Genomic DNA, 25,869 nt, shown 5'->3' on the forward strand with positions numbered 1-25,869 from the left:
GGGCGTCAGCTTCTTGGCGGTGAAGTACACGCCGTAACACATCTTCTGGTAGTGCGGGTAGTTCTGCTTTGAAGCGGACAGCACCTCGCTCAAATAATACACCGGCCTCTGGACCGGCTGGGCTCGGCCTTCTTCTGGGCTTTGGACTACGATGACGGTGCTGACCACCCGGCTAGTTGCGGCAATGTAAAGGAGCATGGGCTCTTTCTCAGTCGGCGCCGCCAGGACAGGCGGCGTGGCCAGCATCTTTTTCAGCTCGTGAAAAGCTTGGTCGTCCTGGTCGTTCCACTCGAAGTGAGTGCTCTTCTTCATGAGGCGGTAGAGGGGGAGAGCTTTCTCTCCGAGCCGGCTGATGAAGCGGTTCAAGGAGGCCAAGCATCCGGTGAACTTTTGGATGTCTCGAAGCTTGGTGGGGATCGCCATTCTCTCGATGGCCTTGATCTTCACCGGGTTGCATTCGATGCCGCGTTCGGAGAACAGGAAGCCTAGGAGCTGGCCGGCTGGCACTCCGAACACGCATTTCTCGGGGTTGAGCTTGATTTGGAATCGGCGTAGGTTCTCAAACGTTTCTTTGAGGTCTTCCAGCAAGGTGCCGCGCTTCTCCGTCTTCACCACAATGTCGTCCATGTAGACGTGAGCATTTCTACCGAGTTGCTTGAGGAGGCACTTCTGCATGCAACACTGAAAAGTGGCACCGGCATTTCTTACGCCGAATGTCATAGTCAGGTAGCAGAAGGCTCCAAATGGCGTGATGAAGGCGGTCTTCAGGCGGTCGTCCGGATCTAGCTTTATCTGGTGATATCCTGAGTAAGCATCCAAGAAACTCAACAGCTCGCATCCGGCTGTGGAGTCTATCACTTGGTCAATCCTCGGCAGGGCAAAGGGATCTTTAGGGCAGGCCTTGTTGAGACTGGTGTAGTCTATACACATGTGCCACTTGTTGTTCTTCTTTAACACGAGGACCGGGTTGGCAAGCCACTCTGGAAAGAAGACTTCCATAATGAAGCCGGCTGCCAGAAGCCGGGCTATCTCCTCCCCTACAATCCTTCTCTTTTCCTCTGATAGTCGGCGGAGGGGCTGCTTGACTGGTTTTGTGTCTTCTCGGACGTGTAGTTTGTGCTCGGCTAATTCCTTCGGAACACCAGGCATGTCCTTGGGGGACCATGCAAAGATGTCCCGATTCTCACGGAGGAAATCGACGAGCTCGCCTTCCTATTTGCTGTTCAGGCTTGCCCCGATGACGGCAAACCTCTCTGGGTGCTCGGGGTCAAGGGGTATCTTCTTCGTCTCCTTGGCCGGCTGGAAAGATCCTTGAGCATCATGCTCCTTGGGATCGGGGGACACGGCCGACTGCTTGCCAGCTATGGCCACGACTCGGTCCAACATCTTCTTTTCTTCAGCAATCACAAGGGACTCGGCCAGCCGGCTGCTGGCTGCTACGCACTCAGAGGATTTCTTGTAATCGCCGGCTACGGTGATGACACCTTTGGTGCTTGGTATCTTCATCTTGAGGTATGCATAGTGGGGAACCGCCATGAATTTGGCCAAGGCAGGTCGGCCAAGCAATGCTTGGTAAGGGCTCTCCAGGTCCACCACTTCAAACCAGATCGCTTCCCGGCGGAAATGCTCCTTGTCCCCAAAAAGTACATCAATCTTGATCTTGCCAATGGGGGCGCAGGACAGGCCGGGTACGATGCCATGGAACACTATCCGAGTAGGCATGAGCTGCTTCGTCTTGACATTTAGCTTCTCCAGGGTGTCACGGTACAGGATGTTGATGCTGCTCCCGCCGTCTATCAGCACGCGGGAGAAGCGGGCAGCGCGTCTGTCCGTCACGAGGGTGGCTTCCAGGACCAACGCATAAGAGCCGGGAGACGGCATCACCTCTGGATGGTCGGCCCGGCTCCAGCTGATGGGTTTTTCTGACCAATGCATGTGTCCGGCGGGGCTGGCAGCAACCACGCTGACCTCCTGGTAAAGACGATGTAGGTTGCTTGCTCGTCGGGGAATTCATCGTGCACGGCTCGGACTGCGGGCCGAGCGGCCAGAGGCGGCGGGCCGGCAGGCGGAGGCAGCGCGAGCCCCTTGCCTTTGGAGATTTGGGTGAGCCAATGGCACTTCCGGGTTGTGTGGTTGGACGGCTTCGCGCCGCTGTGGAACTTGCACGGGGCGTCGAGAGTTTGCTCGTAGGAGAAGGCCGGCTGCCAAGCCGGCCGGCCGCCCTTGGGTTTCTGGGCGCGGGCCGTCCTTTGGGCGGCACGTCTTCAACTATGGCCACCTGCCGACTGGCAGGAGGCGGCACGGGGCCCTTGCGCTTGTGGTCGTTCGGGTGTGGGTGTCGGCCGGAATCCCCAGCCCGCATCTTGGGCGCCGGGTTGAGTACTTTTCCGGACGCGTCTACCCGGAGCTCGGTCTCCATTGAGGAGTCAGCGGTGGCGTATTTGTCCGCTATGTCTAGAAGCTTGTCGAGGGTAGTCGGCTCGTCGCAGAGAAGCTTGTGCTTGAGGAGGGTGCCTTCTCGGCATCCGGCGGTGAAGTATTCGATGGCTTGCACCTCGTGAACCCCCTCGCAAGAATTGCGGAGCTCGGCCCAACGCGTTAGGTAGTCGCGAGTGGACTCGGCGGGGCCTTGTACGCACAAGGAGAGCTGTCTGGGCTTGGGAGCCCGCTTGTAGGTGTTGGTGAAGTTACGGATGAAGGCTTCTGTGAAGTCTAGCCAGCTGTTGATGCTGCGTGGTTTGAGGCTGTTGAGCCAGGTCCGCGCCGTGCCTTGCAGCATGAGGGGCACGAACTTCACGGCAACGCGCCGGTTGCCGTTGGCTATGCTAACCGCTGTGGAGTAGTCGATCAGCCAATCTTCCGGCTTCACGGAGCCGTTGTACTTGGGTGTGTCTCTTGGGAGCGAGAACCCTTTGGGGAAAGGCTCGTCGCGGATGCGGGGGCCGAAGCAAGGCGGACCGACATCGTCTTCTTGTTCCAGCGCCAGGGATCGCGCCAGGCGGTCGATCCGATGGCGGGCGTCGTTCTCGCCGACTCCTTCGTGGCGACCTAGTCGGCCACTGAGGGTCGGGTGCGCCACTGGCGGCGGGGTGGGATATCTCTCTCCACAGGGTCGAGGCGGAGGCGGGTTGCCCCGCCATTCCATGGCTCGGGGATGGCCGTCCGCGTCTCGCTCGATGGAGATTCGGGTCCGGCTACGGCTGGCTGCCGACTCTTTCTCGCGCCGCGCGCGGGCGTTGCTTGTAGTCGGTGTTCGGGACGTCGCGCCGTGATCTCGACGCGGGGGAGGACTTCCCGCGCGGGCGTCGGCTTCGTGCCGCTACGCGGCTGCATCGATCAGCTGCTGGATGCGTCGGGTCATGTGAGGGAGTTCTTCGGCCCCCAGTCCATCTAGCTCGTCTACGGCCGCCTGGGCGGCGCGCATGTTCTTGAGTGGAGTGGCGTAGACTAGGCGGTCGACTCCTAACGTGTCGGCGATGACGGCGCCGCATTGCTTGACAATGCCGGCCCGGCTTGGCCCGCCCGGGGCCGGCGTGCCGAAGGCGGCGCGTGTAGGGGAACGTTGCAGAAAACAAATTTTTTCCTACTCGTTTCACCAAGATCCATCTAGGAGTTCATCTAGCAACGAGTGATTAGATGCATCTACATACCTTTGTAGATCGCGAGCGGAAGCGTTCGAAGAACGGGATTGATGTAGTCGAACACGACGTGATTCAAATCACCGGAGATCCTAGCACCGAACGGACGGTACCTCCGCGTTCAACACACGTACGGAGCGGATGACGTCTCCTCCTTTCTTGATCCAGCAAGGGGGGAGGAGAGGTTGATGAAGATCCAGCAGCACGACAGCGTGGTGGTGGATGCAGGGCGTCACAGTAGCAGGGCTTCGCCGTGTACTACGAGGGAGAGATGTAACAGGGGAGAGGGAAGCACCAAAGGCTGAGGTATGAAGTCCTCCCTCTCCTCAACTATATATAGGAGGGCCAAGGGGGGGGGTGCGCCAGCCTAGGAGATCCAATCTCCTAGGTGCGGCAGCCAAGGGGAGGTTTCCCTCCCCCCCAAGGCACCTAGAGGTGCCTTCCACCATTGGGACTCTTCCCTTAAGTGGAACCCTAGGCGCATGGGCTTTTGGGGCTGGTGCCCTTGGCCCATCTAGGCCAAGGCGCACCCCCTACAGCCCATGTGGCCCCCCGGGACAGGTGGCCCCACCCGGTGGGCCCCCGGGACCCCTCTGGTGGCCCCGATACAATACCGATAACCCCAAAACTTGTCCCGATGGCCGAAACAGCACTTCCTATATATAATTCTTTACCTCGGGACCATTCCGGAACTCCTCGTGACGTCCGGGATCTCATCCGGGACTCCGAACAACATTCGGGTTACTGCATACACATATCTTCACAACCCTAGCGTCACCGAACCTTAAGTGTGTAGACCCTACGGGTTCGGGAGACATGCAGACATGACCGGGACGACTCTCCGGTCAATAACCAACAGCGGGATCTGGATACCCATGTTGGCTCCCACATGCTCCACGATGATCTCATCGGATGAACCACGATGTCGAGGATTAAACAACCCCGTATACAATTCCCTTTGTCAATCGGTATGTTACTTGCCCGAGACTCGATCGTCGGTATCCCAATACCTTGTTCAGTCTCGTTACCGGCAAGTCACTTTACTCGTACCGTAATGCATGATCCCGTGATCAACCACTTGGTCACCTTGAGCTCATAATGATGATGCATTACCGAGTGGGCCCAGTGATACCTCTCCGTTATATGGAGTGACAAATCCTAGTCTCGATCCGTGTCAACCCAACAGACACTTTCGGAAATACCTGTAGTGCACCTTTATAGTCACCCAGTTACGTTGTGACGTTTGATACACCCTAAGCACTCTTACGGTATCCGGGAGTTACACGATCTCATGGTCAAAGGAAAAGATACTTGACATTGGAAAAGCTCTAGCAAACGAACTACACGATCTTGTGCTATGCTTAGGATTAGGTCTTGTCCATCACATCATTCTCCTAATGATGTGATCCCGTTATCAATGACATCCAATGTCCATAGCCAGGAAACCATGACTATCTGTTGATCAACGAGCTAGTCAACTAGAGGCTTACTAGGGACATATTATGGTGTATGTATTCACACGTGTATTACGATTTCCGGATAATACAGTTATAGCATGAATAAAGACAATTATCATGAACAAAGAAATATAATAATAATACTTTTATTATTGCCTCTAGGGCATATTTCCAACAGTCTCCCACTTGCACTAGAGTCAATAATCTAGTTACATTGTGATGAATCGAACACCCATGGAATTCTGGTGTTGATCATGTTTTGCCCTAGGGAGAGGTTTAGTCAACGGATCTGCTATATTCAGGTCCGTATGTACTTTACAAATCTCTATGTCTCCATCTTGAACATTTTCACGAATGGAGTTGAAGCGACGCTTGATGTGCCTTGTCTTCTTGTGAAACCCGGGCTCCTTGGCAAGTGCAATAGCCCCAGTGTTGTCACAAAAGAGTTTGATTGGCCCCGACGCATTGGGTATGACTCCTAGGTCGGTGATGAACTCCTTCACCCATATTGCTTCATGTGCTGCCTCCGAGGCTGCCATGTATTCCTCTTCACATGTAGATCCCGCCACGACGCTCTGCTTGCAGCTGCACCAGCTCACTGCTCCACCATTCAACATATACACGTATCCGGTTTGTGACTTAGAGTCATCCAGATCTGTGTCGAAGCTAGCGTCGATGTAACCCTTTACGACAAGCTCTTCGTCACCTCCATAAACGAGAAACATTTCCTTAGTCCTTTTCAGGTACTTCAGGATATTCTTGACCGCTGTCCAGTGTTCCTTGCCGGGATTACTTTGGTACCTTCCTACCAAACTTACGGCAAGGTTTACATCAGGTCTGGTACACAGCATGGCATACATAATAGAACCTATGGCTGAGGCATAGGGGATGACACTCATCTCTTCTATATCTTCTGCCGTGGTCGGGCATTGAGCCGAGCTCAATTTCATACCTTGCAAAACAGGCAAGAACCCTTTCTTGGACTGATCCATTTTGAACTTCTTCAAAATCTTATCAAGGTACGTGCTTTTGTGAAAGACCTATGAGGAGTCTCGATCTATCCCTATAGATCTTGATGCCTAATATATAAGCAGCTTCTCCAAGGTCCTTCATTGAAAAACTCTTATTCAAGTAGGCCTTGATGCTGTCCAAGAGTTCTATATCATTTCCCATCAAAAGTATGTCATCTACATATAGTATGAGGAATGCTACAGAGCTCCCACTCACTTTCTTGTAAACGCAGGCTTCTCCATAAGTCTGTGTAAACCCAAACGCTTTGATCATCTCATCAAAGCGAATGTTCCAACTCCGAGATGCTTGCACCAGCCCATAAATCGAGCGTTGGAGCTTGCACACCTTGTCAGCATTCTTAGGATCGACAAAACCTTCCGGCTGCATCATATACAATTCTTCCTTAAGGAAACCATTAAGGAATGCCGTTTTGACGTCCATTTGCCATATTTCATAATCGTAGAATGCGGCAATTGCTAACATGATTCGGACGGACTTTAGCTTCGCTACCGGTGAGAAAGTCTCATCGTAGTCAACCCCTTGAACTTGTCGATAACCCTTAGCGACAAGCCAAGCTTTATAGATGGTCACATTACCATCCGCGTCTGTCTTCTTCTTAAAGATCCATTTATTTTCTATGGCTCGCCGTTCAACGGGCAAGTCAGTCAAAGTCCATACTTCGTTTTCATACATGGATCCTATCTCGGATTTCATGGCTTCTAGCCATTTGTCGGAATCCGGTCCTGCCATCGCTTCTTCATAGTTCGAAGGTTCACCGTTGTCTAACAACATGATTTCCAGGACAGGGTTGCCGTACCACTCTGGTGCGGAACGTGTTCTTGTGGACCTTTGAATTTCAGTAGGAGCTTGATCAGAAGTATCTTGATCATCATGAATAACTTCCTCTCTAGTCGGTGCAGGCACCTCAGGAACATTTTCTTGAGTTGCGCCATTTACCGGTTCAAGAGGCAATACTTCATCAAGTTCTACTTTCCTCCCACTTACTTCTTTCGAGAGAAACTCTTTCTCTAGAAAGAATCCATTCCTGGCAATAAAGATCTTGCCTTCGGATCTGAGGTAGAAGGTATACCCAGCAGTTTCTTTAGGGTATCCTATGAAGACGCATTTTTCCGACTTGGGTTCGAGCTTTTCAGGTTGAAGTTTCCTGACATAAGCATCGCATCCCCAAACTTTTAGAAACGACAGCTTAGGTTTCTTCCCAAACCATAATTCATACGGTGTTGTCTCAACGGATTTCGACGGAGCCCTATTTAAAGTGAATGCGGCAGTCTCTAAAGCATAGCCCCAAAAAGATAGCGGTAAATCGGTAAGAGACATCATAGATCGTACCATATCTAATAGAGTGCGATTACGACGTTCGGACACACCATTACGCTGAGGTGTTCCAGGCGGCGTGAGTTGTGAAACTATTCCACATTTTCTTAAGTGTGTGCCAAATTCGTGACTCAAGTATTCTCCTCCACGATCTAATCGTAGAAACTTGATTTTCCTGTCACGTTGATTCTCAACCTCACTCTAAAATTCCTTGAACTTTTCAAAGGTTTCAGACTTGTGTTTCATTAAGTAGACATACCCATATCTACTCAAGTCATCAGTGAGGGTGAGAACATAACGATAGCCACCGCGAGCCTCAACACTCATTGGACCGCACACATCAGTATGTATGATTTCCAATAAGTTGGTTGCTCGCTCCATTGTTCCTGAGAACGGAGTCTTGGTCATTTTTCCCATGAGGCATGGTTCGCACGTGTCAAATGATTCATAATCAAGAGACTCTAAAAGTCCATCTGCATGGAGCTTCTTCATGCGTTTGACACCTATGTGACCAAGGCGGCAGTGCCACAAGTATGTGGGACTATCATTATCAACCTTACATCTTTTGGTACTCACACTATGAATATGTGTAGTAATACGCTCGAGATTCATTAAGAATAAACCATTGACTATCGGAGCATGACCATAAAACATATCTCTCATATAAATAGAACAACCATTATTCTCGGATTTAAATGAGTAGCCATATCGTATTAAACGAGATCCTGATACAATGTTCATGCTCAAACATGGCACTAAATAACAATTATTGAGGTTTATAACTAATCCCGTAGGTAAATGTAGAGGTAGCGTGCTGACAGCGATCACATCGACCTTGGAACCATTCCCGACGCGCATCGTCACCTCGTCCTTCGCCAGTCTCCGTTTATTCCGCAGCTCCTGCTGTGAGTTACAAATATGAGCAACGGCACCGGTATCAAATACCCAGGAGTTACTACGAGCACTGGTAAGGTACACATCAATTACATGTATATCAAATATACCTTTGGTGTTGCCGGCCTTCTTGTCCGCTAAGTATTTGGGGCAGTTCCGCTTCCAGTGACCCTTCCCTTTGCAATAAAAACACTCTGTCTCAGGCTTGGGTCCATTTTTTGACTTCTTCCCGACAGCTTGCTTGCCGGGCGCAGCAACTTCCTTGCCGTCCTTCTTGAAGTTCTTTTTACCCTTGCCCTTCTTGAACTTAGTGGTTTTATTCATCATCAACACTTGATGTTCCTTCTTGACTTCTACCTCTGCTGATTTCAGCATAGCAAATACTTCAGGAATGGTCTTTACCATCCCCTGCATATTGAAGTTCATCACAAAGCTCTTGTAGCTTGGTGGAAGCGACTGGAGGATTCTGTCAATGACCACGTCATCCGGGAGATTAACTCCCAGCTGAGTCAAGCGGTTATGTAACCCAGACATAGTGAGTATGTGCTCACTGACAGAACTATTTTCCTCCATCTTCCAGCTGAAGAACTTATCGGAGACTTCATATCTCTCAATCCAGGCATGAGCTTGAAAAACCATTTTTAGCTCTTCGAACATCTCATATGCTCCATGTCTCTCAAAACGCTTTTGGAGCCCCGTCTCTAAGCTGTAAAGCATGCCGCACTGAACGAGGGATTAGTCATCAGTACGTGTCTGCCAAGCGTTCATAGCGTCTTGGTTCTGTGGGACGGGTGGATCACCTAGCGGTGCTTGTAGGACATAATCTTTCTTGGCAGCTATGAGGATGATCCTCAGGTTCCGGACCCAGTCCGTATAGTTGCTGCCATTGTCTCTCAGCTTAGTTTTCTCTAGGAACGCGTTGAAATTGAATACGACGTTGACCATTTGATCTACAAGACATATTGTAAAGATTTTAGACTAAGTTCATGATAATTAAGTTCATATAATCAAATTATTAATGAACTCCCACTCAGATTAGACATCCCTCTAGTCATCTAAGTGTTACACGATCCGAGTCGACTAGGCCGTGTCCGATTAACACGTGAGACGGACTAGTCATCACCGGTGAACATCTTCATGTTGATCGTATCTTCCATACGACTCGTGTTCGACCTTTCGGTCTCTGTGTTCCGAGGCCATGTCTGTACATGCTAGGCTCGTCAAGTTAACCCTAAGTGTTTTTGCATGTGTAAAACTGTCTTACACCCGTTGTATGTGAACGTAAGGATCTATCACACCCGATTAACACGTGGTGCTTCGAAACGACGAACTGTAGCAACGGTGCACAGTTAGGGGAGAACACTTCTTGAAATTGTTGTAAGGGATCATCTTATTTACTACCGTCGTTCTAAGTAAACAAGATGCAAAACATGATAAACATCGCATGCAATCAAATAATAATAGTGACATGATATGGCCAATATCACATAGCTCCTTTGATCTCCATCTTGGGGCTTCATGATCATCCTGTCACCGTCATACTCATCTACATGTAAGTTGTGATTCCTTGTACTATAGTATGAACATCTCATACATCACATATAGATCATTCATCATTCATCACAACTTTGGCCATATCATATCACAAAGCACTTGCTGCAAAAACAAGTTAGACGTCCTCTAATTGTTGTTGCAGATTTTACGTGGCTGAAGTAGGGTTCTAACAAGAACATTTTCTTACCTACGTGAAAGCCACAACGTGATTTGTCAACTTCTATTTACCCTTCATAAGGACCCTGTTCATCGAATCTGCTCCAACTAAAGTAGGAGAGACAGACACCCGCCAGCCACCTTATGCAACTTGTGCATGTTAGTCGGTGGAACCGGTCTCACGTAAGCATACGTGTAAGGTTGGTCCGGGCCGCTTCATCCCACAATACCGTTGAAGCAAGATAAGACTAGTAGCGGCAAGAAAGTTGACAACATCTACGCCCACAACAAATTGTGTTCTACTCGCGCAAGAGAACTACGCATAGACCTAGCTCATGATGCCACTGTAGGGGAACGTTGCAGAAAACAAAATTTTTCCTACTCGTTTCACCAAGATCCATCTAGGAGTTCATCTAGCAACGAGTGATTATATGCATCTACATACCTTTGTAGATCACGAGCGGAAGCGTTCGAAGAACGGGATTGATGTAGTCGAACACGACGTGATTCAAATCACCAGAGATCCTAGCACCGAACGGACGGTACCTCCGCGTTCAACACACGTACGGAGCGGATGACGTCTCCTCCTTTCTTGATCCAGCAAGGGGGGAGGAGAGGTTGATGAAGATGCAGCAGCACGACGGCGTGGTGGTGGATGCAGGGCGTCACAGTAGCAGGGCTTCGCCGTGTACTACGAGGGAGAGATGTAACAGGGGAGAGGGAAGCACCAAAGGCTGAGGTATGAAGTCCTCCCTCTCCTCAACTATATATAGGAGGGCCAAGGGGGGGGGGGTGCGCCAGCCTAGGAGATCCAATCTCCTAGGTGCGGCAGCCAAGGGGAGGTTTCCGTCCCCCCCAAGGCACCTAGAGGTGCCTTCCACCATTGGGACTCTTCCCTTAAGTGGAACCCTAGGCGCATGGGCTTTTGGGGCTGGTGCCCTTGGCCCATCTAGGCCAAGGCACACCCCCTAAAGCCCATGTGGCCCCCCGGGACAGGTGGCCCCACCCGGTGGGCCCCCGGGACCCCTCCGGTGGTCCCGATACAATACCGATAACCCAGAAACTTGTCCCGATGGCCGAAACAGCACTTCCTATATATAATTCTTTACCTCCGGACCATTCCGGAACTCCTCGTGACGTCCGGGATCTCATCCGGGACTCCGAACAACATTCGGGTTACTGCATACACATATCTTCACAACCCTAGCGTCACCGAACCTTAAGTGTGTAGACCCTACGGGTTCGGGAGACGTGCAGACATGACCGGGACGACTCTCCGGTCAATAACCAACAGCGGGATCTGGATACCCATGTTGGCTCCCACATGCTCCATGATGATCTCATCGGATGAACCACGATGTCGAGGATTAAACAACCCCGTATACAATTCCCTTTGTCAATCGGTATGTTATTTGCCCGAGACTCGATCGTCGGTATCCCAATACCTTGTTCAGTCTCATTACCGGCAAGTCACTTTACTCGTACCGTAATGCATGATCCCGTGATCATCCACTTGGTCACCTTGAGCTCATAATGATGATGCATTACCGAGTGGGCCCAGTTATACCTCTCCATTATATGGAGTGACAAATCCCAGTCTCGATCCGTGTCAACCCAACAGACACTTTCGGAAATACCTGTAGTGCACCTTTATAGTCACCCAGTTACGTTGTGACATTTGATACACCCAAAGCACTCTTACGGTATCCGGGAGTTACACGATCTCATGGTCAAAGGAAAAGATACTTGACATTGGAAAAGCTCTAGCAAACGAACTACACGATCTTGTGCTATGCTTAGGATTAGGTCTTGTCCATCACATCATTCTCCTAATGATGTGATCCCGTTATCAATGACATACAATGTCCATAGCCAGGAAACCAGGACTATCTGTTGATCAACGAGCTAGTCAACTAGAGGCTTACTAGGGACATATTATGGTCTATGTATTCACACGTGTATTACGATTTCCGGATAATACAGTTATAGCATGAATAAAGACAATTATCATGAACAAAGAAATATAATAATAATACTTTTATTATTGCCTCTTGGGCATATTTCCAACAGCGCGGTCAGCTTCGCGCTGGTAGGCCTCAGTGAGGCGTCTCACGGAAGCCAGCCTCCGGCCCTCTACGAGGAGGGCGAGGCGGCGCGCTTCCAGTGCTTCGTCGTCGACATCGGCCGGGAGGGGGATGGACAAGTCGTGGGCCGCCGCGTGCGGGGCGTCGTGGGCGCTCTTGTCAGCAGCGCTGCCGTGGCCGATGACCATCACCTCGGTGGTGACAGCGTCGCAGCCATCGGCTCGGGGAAGCGGGTCGTTGTAGATCGCGACATTGGTGGGGAAGGTGCCGAAGGAGGCCGTGTCGGAGTCGACAGGCATCGGATCGGTGGAGCCAACCGACTCCAGATCCACAGCGGGCTCGCTGGAGACATGGAGCTGGCCGAGGAGGTTGGCGAGGTGGTCGGTGCCCGCATCGGAGGCGAGCTCGTCGGAGATGAGGGTTTCGTCGAGGAGATTGGCGAGGCTGCTCGCCGCGCAGATGCTGGTGACGCCTTGCAGCGCGTCGAGGCTAGTGCCATCGGGTGTGCCGGGCTGGCTACGCTCGCTGGGGAGGAAGAGGGTTCCTGTCCAGAACAGGTCTCCGGACGAAGGTGCACCGGGCCCCACGGTGGGCGCCAAATGTCGGGTGGTAGGTGCGACATATGCCAACGGGTGGCTTATCATTGTGGGAGCCAGTAAGACATCGCCGGTGCCTGGAAACGGGATGAGGCGAAGACATGCACGCCGGTGAATCTTACCCAGCTTCGGGGCTCTCCGTGGAGATAACACCCCTACTGCTGCTCTGCGGGGTCTCCGCATGATCACTAGATGGACTAGTAGCTACACAATGCTCCTTGAGCTGTTCGGTGGGAGGAGGAAGAAGGGCACGGCTGGCTTGCTTCTTCTCCTTGTATGGTGTCTAAAACTAGCTGGGGGTCGAACCCTTGCTGAGTGTCTAACCCTTTGCATGGGTGCCCAGGGGGGTTTATATAGGCCTACCCCCCGGGGGTACAATGGTAATCCAACTGGGCGCGGGGCCCAGCCGTCTGTGACTGCGCTCGCCGGCTTCTGCGCCGGCTGCTGGGGCCCGCCGACTAGTGGGTCCCGCCGGCTGCCGGCCCCTTGGTCGACAGGCAGGCCCCGCTGTCCAGGACCTGGTCGGCGGCTGGTTACTGTTGCTCCATCTTGGTGATGTGGGCTTCGTCGTGGTAGGCGTGGCTATAGTGCCGCCGCTCGGCGGGCGATCGCTGTAGCCTCACCGCGTCTTGTCTCCTTAAGGGGGCGTCTCCTTCGAGGGAGGTGGCAAGCCGGCTGCGGGGAGCCGGCTCTGTCTTGGGCCGACTGGGGTGGGGCTGGCCGCCTTCGGGTGTCTCTCTACCCGAAGGGGCCCACCGCCCGTGGGCTGCGCTGGCAGCCCGTCGTGGATGACATCAGGGTCAACATGGCAACAGTGCCGCGCCGGACGGGTCATGGCCACCCGTACGGCGCACTATGCCAGGCGTGCTCCGGGATTCGGGGGTGGCAGGCTTTACTGTAGCCACGCCCCGTCTCATCGCCGCTAGGTGGATGCAAACTTTGAGGGTACGGTCTCGACCGTTCTATGGGAGCCGGCTTCTTGGAGTCGGCCTCCTCGCGGCCGGCTTCTCGAAGTCGGCCCTCACATGGCTTTCTTCATGAGGGCTAAAGCGGGCCGCCTTCGAAAAGCCGGCCTGGGTGACAGCCAGCAAGGGGAAGGCGGCCCCATGTCTTGGATTCTTGAGAGCCGGACGGGCTCGTAATTTTTTCAGAAGGGCCAGGGGAAGCCGGCTAGGCTACCCATGGCTATTTCCTCCGACAGTGTCAGTCCGGGTTAGTTCCATTCAAATCATACAAGTTAGAGTCCAAAACAAGGGCAAAAGTGTTTGGAAAAGTAGATCCGACGAAGACGTATCATTCACCCACCGTAAAATACTTATGCTCTTGAGAGAAGCCACTAGTGAAACCTATGGCCCCGGGTCTATCTTCATCATATTAATCTTCCAACACTTAGTTATTTCCTTTGCTTTTTACTTTGATTTTATTTTACTTTGCATCTTTATCATAAATATACCAAAAATATTATCTTATCATATCTATGACTTCTCACTCTCGTAAGTGACCGTGTAGGGATTGACAGCCCCTTATCGCGTTGGTTGCGAGGATTTATTTGTTTTGTGTAGGTGCGAGGGACTCGCGCGTAGCCTCCTACTGGATTGATACCTTGGTTCTCAAAAACTGAGGGAAATACTTACGCTACTTTGCTGCATCACCCTTTCCTCTTCAAGGGAAAACCAATGCAGTGCTCAAGAGGTAGCAAGAAGGATTTCTGGCGCCGGTGCCGGGGAGGTCTACACAAAATTCAACATACCAAGCACCCATCACAAAACCTTATCTCCCGCAATACATTATTTGCCATTTACCTCTCGTTTTCCTCTCCCCCAATTCACCCTTTCCGTTTTATTCGCCCTCTCTCTATATCCTCCCTCTCTTTCTCTATTTGCCTCTTTTTGCCTTTTGCACTTTCCGCTGTTATGTCTGAAATTGGGGAAATTATTGTCGATATGGACAATAATAATATCATGAAAAATTCTGATGCTCCTGCTGAAGAACCCCCTATCTTACATACAAAAAAATTCCGTATTGGTAGTGGTAATATTATTGGAAAAGGAGTTATCCAAGATTTCTTTACTTGTGCCAGTGCTTTACCTTCTATGGGTAGTTCTATCCTTCATAGAACTAGTAGTCTTGCGGACGCTATTGCCATGCTTGTAGTTGAACTTGAAAGACAATTCATGCACATGCACCCTTGCATACAAAGGATTTTCCTAGAATTTTCTAATATTGAGCATTCTTCTGTTAAGCGTGCCGCTACTATCTTTTTGGCTCATGAGTTTAGATGCATAATAAAAGAGGCCAATGAAATCTTTGCGCATTATAGGGTGGACGCTTGCCGTCCTCCCATAGAGGCTATCCTTTTTGATCAAGAAGAAATAATGCGCTTTCAATCTCTAGACTATGTTGCTTTCAATGAAAATCTTAGAAAAAGGGTTCCTACCAATGTTTTAGTTGATTGAATTTCTGAACTTAATGATGATTTGGCCATTCGAAATAATGAACTAGGATATTCTCTTGAGTATAGGCTCACAAAGTTCTGTCAAAAGAATGCTTATAATGATGAATTGGTTGGGCAATATGAAGGGCCAAAGGTGGAACCTATACCTCCCAAAGTTGATCTTGGGGACTTTTGTCCCATTAAATTTATCCCTTTTGATTACTTTTAATTGTCTCAAAGAAAACTTTCTGCCGAACGTAGAGATTATGAAATCAGTTTTAATGATCTATCTTACTATTATGGCAACACCTAGATCTATCCTAGCTTTTTATGCCTAGCTAGGGGCGTTAAACGATAGCGCTTGTTGGGAGGCAACCCAATTTTATTTTTATTCCTTGCTTTTTGCTCCTGTTTAGTAATAAATAATTTATCTAGCCTCTTTTTTGGTTGTGTTTTTGTGTTTAGTTAGTGTTTGTGCCAAGTAGAACCATTGGGAAGACTTGGGAAAGTCTTGTTAATCTTGCTGTAAAAAACAGAAACTTTAGCGCTCACGATAACTGCTGCCATTTTTATTTGGAAAGTGATATTTAGTTCATTCTTTTTGAAGATGATTAATAGAAAAATTCCTCACGTCCAGAAATTTATTTTAGAATTTTTGGGGTTCCAGATCTTGCGCCAGCTACAGATTACTACAGACTGTTCTGTTTTTGACAGATTCTGTTTTTCGTGTGTTGTTTGCTTATTTTGATGAATTTATGGCTAGTAAAATAGTGTATAAACCATAGAGAAGTTGGAATACAGTAGGTTTAAAACCAATATAAATAAATAATGAGTTCATTACAGTACCTTGAAGTGATGTTTTGCTTTCTTTTGCTAACGGAGCTCACGAGATTTTCTACTTTAAGTTTTGTGTTGTGAAGTTTTCAAGTTTTGGGTAAAGAATTGATGGATTATGGAACAAGGAGTGGCAAGAGCCTAAGATTGGGGATGCCCATGGCACCCCAAAGATAATTTAAGGATACCAAAAAGCCAAAGCTTGGGGATGCCCCGGAAGGCATCCCCTCTTTAGTCTACTTCTATCGGTAACTTTACTTGGAGCTATATTTTTATTCATCACATGATATGTGTCTTGCTTGGAGCGTCTTGTATGATTAGAGTCTTTATTTTTCAGTTTACCACAATCATATTTTCTGTACACACCTTTTTAGAGAGACACACATGATTCGGAAATTTTTAGAATACTCTATGTGCTTCACTTATATCTTTTGAGTTATATAGTTTTGCTCTAGTACTTCACTTATATCTTTTAGAGCACGGTGGTGGATTTCTTTTATAGAAACTATTGATCTCTCATGCTTAACTTAGATTATTTTGAGAGTCTTAAATAGCATGGTAATTTGCTTAAATAATCCTAATATGCTAGGTATACAAGATTAGTAAAAACTTTCTTATGAGTGTGTTGAATACTAAGAGATGTTTGATGCTTGATGATTGTTTTGAGATATAAAGATGGTGATATTAGAGTCATTCTAGTTGAGTAGTTGTGACTTTGAGAGATACTTGTGTTAAAGTTTGTGATTCTCGTATCATGCACGTATGGTGAACCGTTATGTGATGAAGTCGGAGCATAATTTATTTATTGATTGTCTTCCTTATGAGTGGCGGTCGGGGACGAGCGATGGTCTTTTCCTACCAATCTATCCCCCTAGGAGCATGCGCGTAATACTTTGCTTTGATAACTTGTAGATTTTTGCAATAAGTATATGAGTTCTTTATGACTAATGTTGAGTCCATGGATTATACGCACTTTTCTTCCTTCCACCATTGCTAGCCTCTCTAATACCGCGCACTTTTCGCCGGTATCATACACCCACCATATACCTTGCTCAAAACAGCCACCATACCTACCTATCATGGCATTTCGATAGCCATTCGGAGATATATTGCCATGCAACTTACCACCGTTCTGATTATTATGACACGCTCCATCATTGTCATATTGCTTCGCATGATCATGTAGTTGACATCGTACTTGTGGCAAAGCCATCGTTCATAATTCTTCATACATGTCACTCTTGATTCATTGCATATCCCGGTACACCGCCGGAGGCATTCACATAGAGTCATATTTAGTTCTAAGTATTGAGTTGTAATTGTTGAGTTGTAAGTAAATAAAAGTGTGATGATCATCATTTTTAGAGCATTGTCCCAAGTGAGGAAAGGATGATGGAGACTATGATTCCCCCACAAGTCGGGATGAGACTCTGGACGAAAAAAAAAGAGGCCAAAGAAGCCCAAGTAAAAAAGAGGCCATAAAAAAGATAAAAGGCCCAAATAAAAAATAAAAAAATGAGAAAAAAGAGAGAAGGAACAATGCTACTATCATTTTACCACAATTGTGCTTCAAAGTAGCACCATGATCTTCATGATAGAGAGTCTCCTATGATATCACTTTCATATACTGGTGGGAATTTTTCATTATAGAACTTGGCTTGCATATTCCAATAATGGGCTTCCTCAAGATGCCCTAGGTCTTCGTGAGAAAGTAAGTTGGATGCACACCCACTAGTTTCTTTTGTTGAGCTTTCATACACTTATAGCTCTAGTGCATCCGTTGCATGGCAATCCCTACTCACTCACATTGATATCTATTGATGGGCATCTCCATAGCCCGTTGATATGCCTAGTTGATGTGAGTCTATCTTCTCCCTTTTTGTCTTCTCCACAACCATCATTCTATTCCACATATAGTGCTATGTCCATGGCTCACGCTCATGTATTGCCTGATGATTGAAAAAGTTTGAGAATGTCAAAAGTATGAAACAATTTCTTGTCTATCATCGGGGTTGTGCATGATTTAAATACTTTGTGTGGTAAAGATACAACATAGTTAGACTATATGATTTTGTAGGGATAACTTTCATTGGCCATGTTATTTTGAGAAGACATAATTGCTTAGTTATTATGCTTGAAGTATTATTTTTTTATGTCAATATTAAACTTTTGTCTTGAATCTTTCGGATCTGAATATTCATACCACAATTAAGAAGAATTACATTGAAATTATGCCTAGTAGAATTCCATATCAAAAATTCTGTTTTTATCATTTACCTACTCGAGGACGAGTAAGAATTAAGCTTGGGGATACTTGATACCTCTCCAACGTATCTATAATTTTTGATTGCTCTGTGCTATATTCTCTTCTGTTTTGGACATTATTGGGCTTTATTATTCACGTTATATTATTTTTGGGACTAACCTATTAACCGGAGGCCCAGCCCAGAATTGTTGTTTTTTTGCCTATTTCAGAGTTTCATAGAAAAAGAATATCAAATGGAGTCCAAACGGAATGAAACCTTCGGGAACGTGATTTTTGGAACGAACAAGATCCAGGAGACCTGGACCCTACGTCAAGCAACCAACAGGGAAGTCACGAGGTAGGGGGCACACCTACCCCTCCTAGGCGCGCCCTCCACCCTCATGGGCCCCCTGTTGCTCCACCGACGTACTCCTTCCTCCTATATATATATACCTATGTACCCCAAAACGATCAGATACGGAGACAAAACCCTAATTCCACCGACGTAACTTTCTGTATCCACGAGATCCCATCTTGGGGTCTGTTCCGGAGCTCCGCCGGAGGGGGCATCGATCACGGAGGGCTTCTACGTCAAAACACCATAGCCTCTCCAATGAAGTGTGAGTAGTTTAACTCAGACCTTCGGGTCCATAGTTATTAGCTAGATGGCTTCTTCTCTCTTTTTGGATCTCAATACAAAATTCTCCCCCTCCGTTGTGGAGATCTATTCGATGTAATCTTATTTTGCGGTGTGTTTGTTGAGACCGATGAATTGTGGTTTATGATCAAGTTTATCTATGAACAATATTTGAATCTTCTTTGAATTCTTTTATGTATGGTTGGTTATCTTTGCAAGTCTATTTGAATTATCAGTTTGGTTTGGCATACTAGATTGATCTTTCTTGCAATGGGAGAAGTGCTTAGCTTTGGGTTCAATCTTGCGGTGTCCTTTCCCAGTGACAGTAGGAGCAGCAAGGCGCGTATTGTATTGTTGCCATCGAGGATAACAAGATGGGGTTTTTATCATATTGCATGAATTTATCTCTCTACATCATGTCATCTTTCTTAAGGCGTTATTCTGTTCTTATGAACTTAATACTCTAGATACATGCTGGATAGCGGTCGATGTGTGGAGTAATAGTAGTAGATGCAGGCAGGAGTCGGTCTACTTGTCTCGGACGTGATGCCTATATACATGATCATACCTAGATATTTTCATAACTATGCTCAATTCTGTCAATTGCTCAACAGTAATTTGTTCACCCACCGTAAAATACTTATGCTCTTGAGAGAAGCCACTAGTGAAACCTATGGCCCCCGGGTCTATCTTCATCATATTAATCTTCCAACACTTAGTTATTTCCTTTGCTTTCTACTTTGCTTTTATTTTACTTTGCATCTTTATCATAAAAATACCAAAAAATCTTATCTTATCATATCTATCAGATCTCACTCTCGTAAGTGATCGTGTAGGGATTGACAACCCCTTATTGTGTTGGTTGCGAGGATTTATTTGTTTTGTGTAGGTGCGAGGGACTCGCGCGTAGCCTCCTACTGGATTGATACCTTGGTTCTCAAAAAACTAAGGGAAATACTTATGCTACTTTGCTGCATCACTCTTTCCTCTTCAAGGGAAAACCAACGCAGTGCTCAAGAGGTAGCATAGATCCCGGACCTAAGGCGCGCTCGGGCTTGGATTCGAGGCGAAGCCAAAGGGTCAAGCGTGGAGCGCCGCGGGCCCCCAAACACTACTAGGGAAAACCTTATACATAAAATTTTAGCAGTACCGCGATACAAAAAGAGGCGCTACTGCAAGTTATCAGTAGCGCGGGAACAAAACAAGTGCTACTGCTACACAGTTAGCAGTAGCGCAGCCCAATAAAACAACGCTGCCACTAAAATCGACAGCCAATATCCACCACCCTAGATTTAGCAGCAGCACTCTCCTGCTACCTGCACTACTGCTAAGTGAATAGCTATAGCGAGGTGAGATACCCCACGCTACTACTAGGGTGTCCACCCCACCCCACACCACACCAGCACACCGACCCCGATCGACCCCCACCCCACCAAACTCTCTCTCTCTCTCTCTCTCCTCTCATCCACAGCCGCCGCCGCACTCATCCGCCCGGCGATCCCACCGGCCGGCGCCCTTCGCCCTCATCCTCTCCACCTTCCCCTACCTTCTATCCATCTATATGCCCCTAGACTAGATTGAGCAGGCGGGCCGTCAGATCGGGACCGGTCATGCCCACGGCGGGGCATCTGGATCCGCGCCGCCGTCGATCCAGGACGCGACGTTCGGCTCCTTCTCCACATCCACGCCAAGGTTGACGAGGAGTGAGGGGGCTTCCTCCCCGCGCTCTCTCCCGGGACGCCGCCATGCATGCCATCGAGCCCCGACCCCGCCGCCGCCGACATCTCTGACCCATGACGAGCAGCTCAGTCAAGGTATCACCCCCCCCTCCCCCCCCCCCCCCCCCCCTCTCTCTCTAATCGCATCTGATTTGGGCTTCTCTCCAGAACTAGTGCGCGAAGGATTTTCCCCCCTTTCTTCTTCCCCGAGCACGAATCCATGGCAGCACGCAGCACAGGTTTGTCCCGGTCGTTGGCGTCTTCGTGGCCCCGCCGCAAACCTTGGTCCTCCGATCCTGTACAGAGAGTCGCCGTATGTGTACGACCCGCTGCTCAATTGCAGAATACCCCTCGATGGATTTCCTGGGAGAAAATATAACAAATGCACGCTAAGGACGGTAAGATTTTCTGCAGTGCTCTCTTTTTTCTGGTTGGTAGAGCAAGATTTTGTAGTTTATTTCCATTGCATTTGCTATGTTTGTCAGTAGGGCTATGTCAGGCCAGTGAGAAGCATGAGAAAAAAAAGTATTTTGTATCGGGAGTACCTTTTTTATCAGTGACAATTTGTCTGAATATTATCTGAAAAATGCAAGTGTTTGCCTGTCTGAAATCAGTCCGTATGTGTGTTTTCAGTTTGACAGCAAAAACAAAATTCTGCCATACGCCACAACAACATGAAGCAATGAACTTGGCTTTCAGATCAACATCCATCATATACAAAAGATTATATAATATGCACTAGAGTCTTTCTAGTTAGTCAGACTGATTTTGACATATTCTAAAACATAAACTGAAGTTTAACATGTCCAAAAGACAGCTACAGCCACTAGATGTTTGACATCATCTTCACCTGTCCAAAAGACAAAGCTACAACCATTTTTTCATGTCCAAAGACACAGGTTTTAACATGATGTTTCACATCAACTCCCATGTCCCCAAAACCACCCTCCCAAACCACCAAACTAGGCGCCAGGGGGTGCTTTGCCCGGTTTAAGCAGGTTCAGGGGATTAAGTAGGCCAAAATCAAGTCCAGGGGGTGATGTGGTCTAAATGTGAGAGTTCAAGGGGCTATATACATTTAACTCAAAAATCAATCTGTATGTGCCCATGTCTTGATCTTCTGTGCAATAATGTGTCTACCATCCAGGACGGGATCAATCAATCCCCAAATAACACTTCACGCCTATGCATAATCATGCCTGGATGAGATAAAACAGGATGGCAGAGCAATTATTGGTGAAACTGTTGAATTACTTACACACATGATAGAAAAATAATAATTATGAGCTGGTTCTCGTTTTCATTTAGCAGGCCTTGTTTGTTCCCTGCTGCATGCATGCACGCAGGCACAACTTTGTTTGCTTTTGCCTTTGTTCAGACCTGTTGTTGCGGGGCTGCTAGCTTTGGTGCCACGAACAAATGAAGCTTCTTACTCCTTGATCTCAGGCCCATCGTTGCCTTGCCTGCTTTCTAGTGCTTTGTTCTAGCCTCCAAAATAATTTTTCATTTCTTTATGCTTGCTTGCTATCATCTGAAAGTGTTGTTCTCATCACCAACCCCAGATGGGTGGGGCTGGCAAGGATGTCTTAGACCACTGTCCAGTTGGGATGAATCTGGTTCAGTTAAAAACTGCACTGTCAAATCTGGACAGCCAGCTTCTAGGTGAAAAATGAGTTAGTTATTCTCAGAATTTCGAGTTGCCTCTATATGAAATTTGTAAAGCAAGTTCCAAGCTTTCCGTAGAGTATTTATTTGCGTCGTTTGGATGTATGGTTTGAGAGCAGCCATCGTTTTAGTTTGCTGTCCCAAAAGTTAGTATCCCGAGCGCATTCTTTTCGTATGCCAGTTTACGGCCTTGTAGAGGTTGTTTTAAAAAAAAGTTTCAATATGAATTTTGTAGAGGGTTTGTAGTAGATTGCAAAGCCGATTTCAGTTTCAGTTTGCTCCACCGCTGTGAAAGGTGGAGGAGCCTAGATTGCAAGGCCGATTTCAGTTTCAGTTTCGATCGAGCCTAGATTGCAAGCCCGATTTTAATACTAGCACTCTCCATGTAGCTCCTCAATAATTGTAGTCAATTGGTTGGACAATCTTCTTGTTTTCATCATTTTTTTCTAGTTATATACGTAGTTGGCTGGGATTATAATGCTATCTTTGCTTACTGTTAACTGTCCAAATTGATGTAGGAAGATAAACAGTTGTTGATCGCTTCCACGATTAGCACCAACTAAGTTTCCTTAGATGTTTGCACCTTAGAAAGTGGTATCTGCTTAATATGAAGATCATTTTTCAGTTCTGTATCTGTAATATTACAAGTAAGAATGGATATTGGCTATCAAGAGTCTCAACTTTTATCTCATTTACTGAATGCAGACGCAGCATCTTCACTTCTTTCCTTGCACATTCCTGTTAAGGAAGCAAAGGTAACCCTGCTATCCTGGTATATACAGATAGAATAAAAATATAATACAATATTTGACTACCAATGAAACACATAGAATTAGTTGTTGAAGACGAACGATATGGGAAGTTCTCCTTAAGGGATCACGATGTTTTCCTACTTATTCTCCATAGGGCAATTTTACTGCCTGGTGGTTGTTATGAAATTGGATTCTTTTAGCCGTATTATCCTTTGAACATCTATATGAAATGATCTAAGTTTAAGTATATTTAGTTTTGAAGAAAACTAAAGGCAATTAATGTGAAAATTAGATATGTCCTATTACCTGGCAATATATAGTTCATCTAGGCTTGGTTGGCAATATATGTTATCTAGACATTAATTTCATTAGTTTGTAGCTATTACATAGGCGATCTCTTGTTAATAGAAATCACTCACTTTTTTGTTTTCGTATATTTATTCCCGTAGCTACTGTACATCACAACATGCAAGGAAATATATGTCTGCTGAAATTTAATTTTATTTGTTCTTTGCTCTTTACAGAAATCTTGGGTTCATAAATGGGAGAAGCACATAAGGGAGAAGAAGATGATTGCAAGGATGGAGAGGGAGCAAATCATTTGGAGGCATAGAATACCACTGTTTGGTGTTTTATGCATTTTTGTTTGCTTTTAACTGTGTTTGCACTAGTTGGGAATAAGTGACGGCAATAAGTGTAGATGTATGGATATGCTCTAATGCTCCTGGTTTACTATAAATCTTCGATTTGGAATGATGTGTAATGCTGCTGGTTTATTACAAATCTGGGCTTGTTTTAGTTGTTAGAATTGTATGCATAAAATGGAAGTGATGGATTTTATTTTTTTAATTCCTAATTAGTTAGTAGTAGTGTGGGGGTGAAATGGAGCGCTACTACTATTCAGGATACTAGTAGCGTGTGGTACTTGAGACGCGCTACTGCTATTTCGTTAGTAGTAGCACGGGTGACATCTGAGCTACTAGTAAAATGTTAGTAGTAGCATGGGTTTACCTCACGCTACTACTAACTATTAGCTGTAGCATGATACTAGTAGTGCGGGTACCCGCGCTGCTAGTAGCCTTTTTCCTAGTAGTGAAAGCCTGCGGCCTCGGTTAACGCATGGTGGTTGATTGGATGTGGGCATCTTTGCTTCCTCATGCTGCCTCGGCAACTGCCCGACTTGACAAGTCCCTGCCACATGCAAGGAATGCCATCATTACCTGTGATCGTGGGGGTGTTGGTTGGCCTTCTCCTGCTATAAATGGGGAGGGGGCAGAGCCCCCGTCGCCCATCTCTTCCCATCCCGCTCGCTTCTTCTTCCTCTGCTCCACCACTGACTCTAATGGCGCTGTCGAAGAGGTTCTCCCCCGCGGAGAAAGGAAAGGCCCTTCGTGAAGGGCCCGGGTCCCTAGCGCCTAAACGGGGACGTGGCCGCCCCCGTAAGCACACCACGGCTCCCGCCGTGGCCCCCTGCTCCCGGGGTGGCGGTGCTGCGCATGGCGGGGGTGGATCCAGTCGTGGTAGCCTCGTCGATGAGGGGAGACGTGCCGTGGTCACACGACCTACCCGGCCACGCTTTCGCTCAGCAGAGGTGCTACCGGAGTTCGTTGTCTGGTCGGTGGATCCGACTGGCAACTGGCTCCAGCTTCCGCGCTTCTTTGCCAATGAGCTGCCGGCCTCTAGTTCAGGCGGGCTCTGGCTGCAGGAGGACGGTTTCTGCAGCAGGGCCTCCTGGGTCGTGGTTGAAGTCTGAGCCGCGGGCAACATAGCTCTGGCTCGCGGTTGGCAGACGTTCGCCCGCGCGCGTGGCCTGGGCAAGCCGTGCAGTCTCCACTTCAGGTATGACGGTGATGCGACCCTCTACCTGAGGGCGTTGGGGGAAGATGGTCGTTGCGCCGGGTGCTGCCCCGAGACGAACGACGGCAAGGAGGTGCTCGGCCTCGGCGATGGCCGCAACGAGGGTGAGCCCACCGGCCGCACCTCGTCCAGCTACGGCGGCTCTTCTCTTGGCGAAATCTCCAGTAGTGGCGGCTACGACCAGCCGCCGCGCCCGCTTTGAAGGTGGTAGCGGGTCGTCTAGTCGTCGCGCCTCCGTGAAGCGCGAGGAGGGGTCCGGCTGAGCTTGGGATGTCGCTGGAGGCCTGCCCCCGTGGTCCTTTGTAACGCTGCTTTTGTTTTGTTCCCCCTTTCTTTCTTGCATCAAAATGAAACCAGTATGGGCCCGGAGGGGCGTGTATCGAACTGTGATTCCTCAGTCATTACGCTATGCTTGTTATTTCTATGTTGTGTCCCTATTTTGTGTGGACATATCTTAGCCTGGCGCGTTCGGGGCAGCCTCTTCTTCACGAGGCACTTGTCTCCTCGTGCCCGTCTTGGTTTAGTGGTTGCTCAGGAACTGCAAAAAAACTTGTTAGGAAGCTCGCTAGGATACTTATCGTTCACCCGAGCCTTGACCCAGTGCTTCATATCGCGGTACCCGAGGGGCACGGATTAGGAGAGATGTGCCGGTGGTGGGCTCGAACGAGGGTGCCTCGTGAGAAGGCAGACCGAAGGCAAAGAGAAGGACCAACGTAGGAAGAAGAAACCCTCACAAAGGCACTGGCCTAGCCCCTTCGCGAGGTATGCGAGAGAGAGAGAGAGAGCTCAAGCGAACTAGACTCAGAAAAGGCGGCAAAAGGCGACAAAACCAAATCAGCAAGGGACACCAGAAGCAAACTTCGATTAAGAGAAGGCGAGCCAACTACGGAAAGCAAATGAAAAGCCGCGTCTGTCACCTAGCCTAGTCTTCGACATCTTTTCACCAGCGCGGAGCTAAGTGCTTCCACTAGGCATGGCAGGGAGCCCCCGAGGCCCGAGGGC

At 48.2% G+C, this 25,869-nt stretch overlaps 1 long non-coding RNA gene across 1 annotated transcript; it reads left to right on the plus strand.

Annotated features, from left to right (window-relative positions):
- Positions 1-20,269: 20,269 nt before the first annotated feature.
- LOC147985496 (uncharacterized) lies at positions 20,270-23,818 on the plus strand. The gene is made up of 4 exons (XR_015616729.1): positions 20,270-20,689; positions 20,762-20,991; positions 22,964-23,013; positions 23,535-23,818. It is a non-coding gene; the product is annotated as an uncharacterized LOC147985496 (long non-coding RNA).
- Positions 23,819-25,869: the final 2,051 nt, after the last annotated feature.

This window comes from Triticum urartu, chromosome 2A (assembly GCF_056163025.1).
Source record: "Triticum urartu cultivar PI428250 chromosome 2A, HENAU_Tu73, whole genome shotgun sequence".
NCBI classification, from domain to species: Eukaryota; Viridiplantae; Streptophyta; class Magnoliopsida; order Poales; family Poaceae; genus Triticum; species Triticum urartu.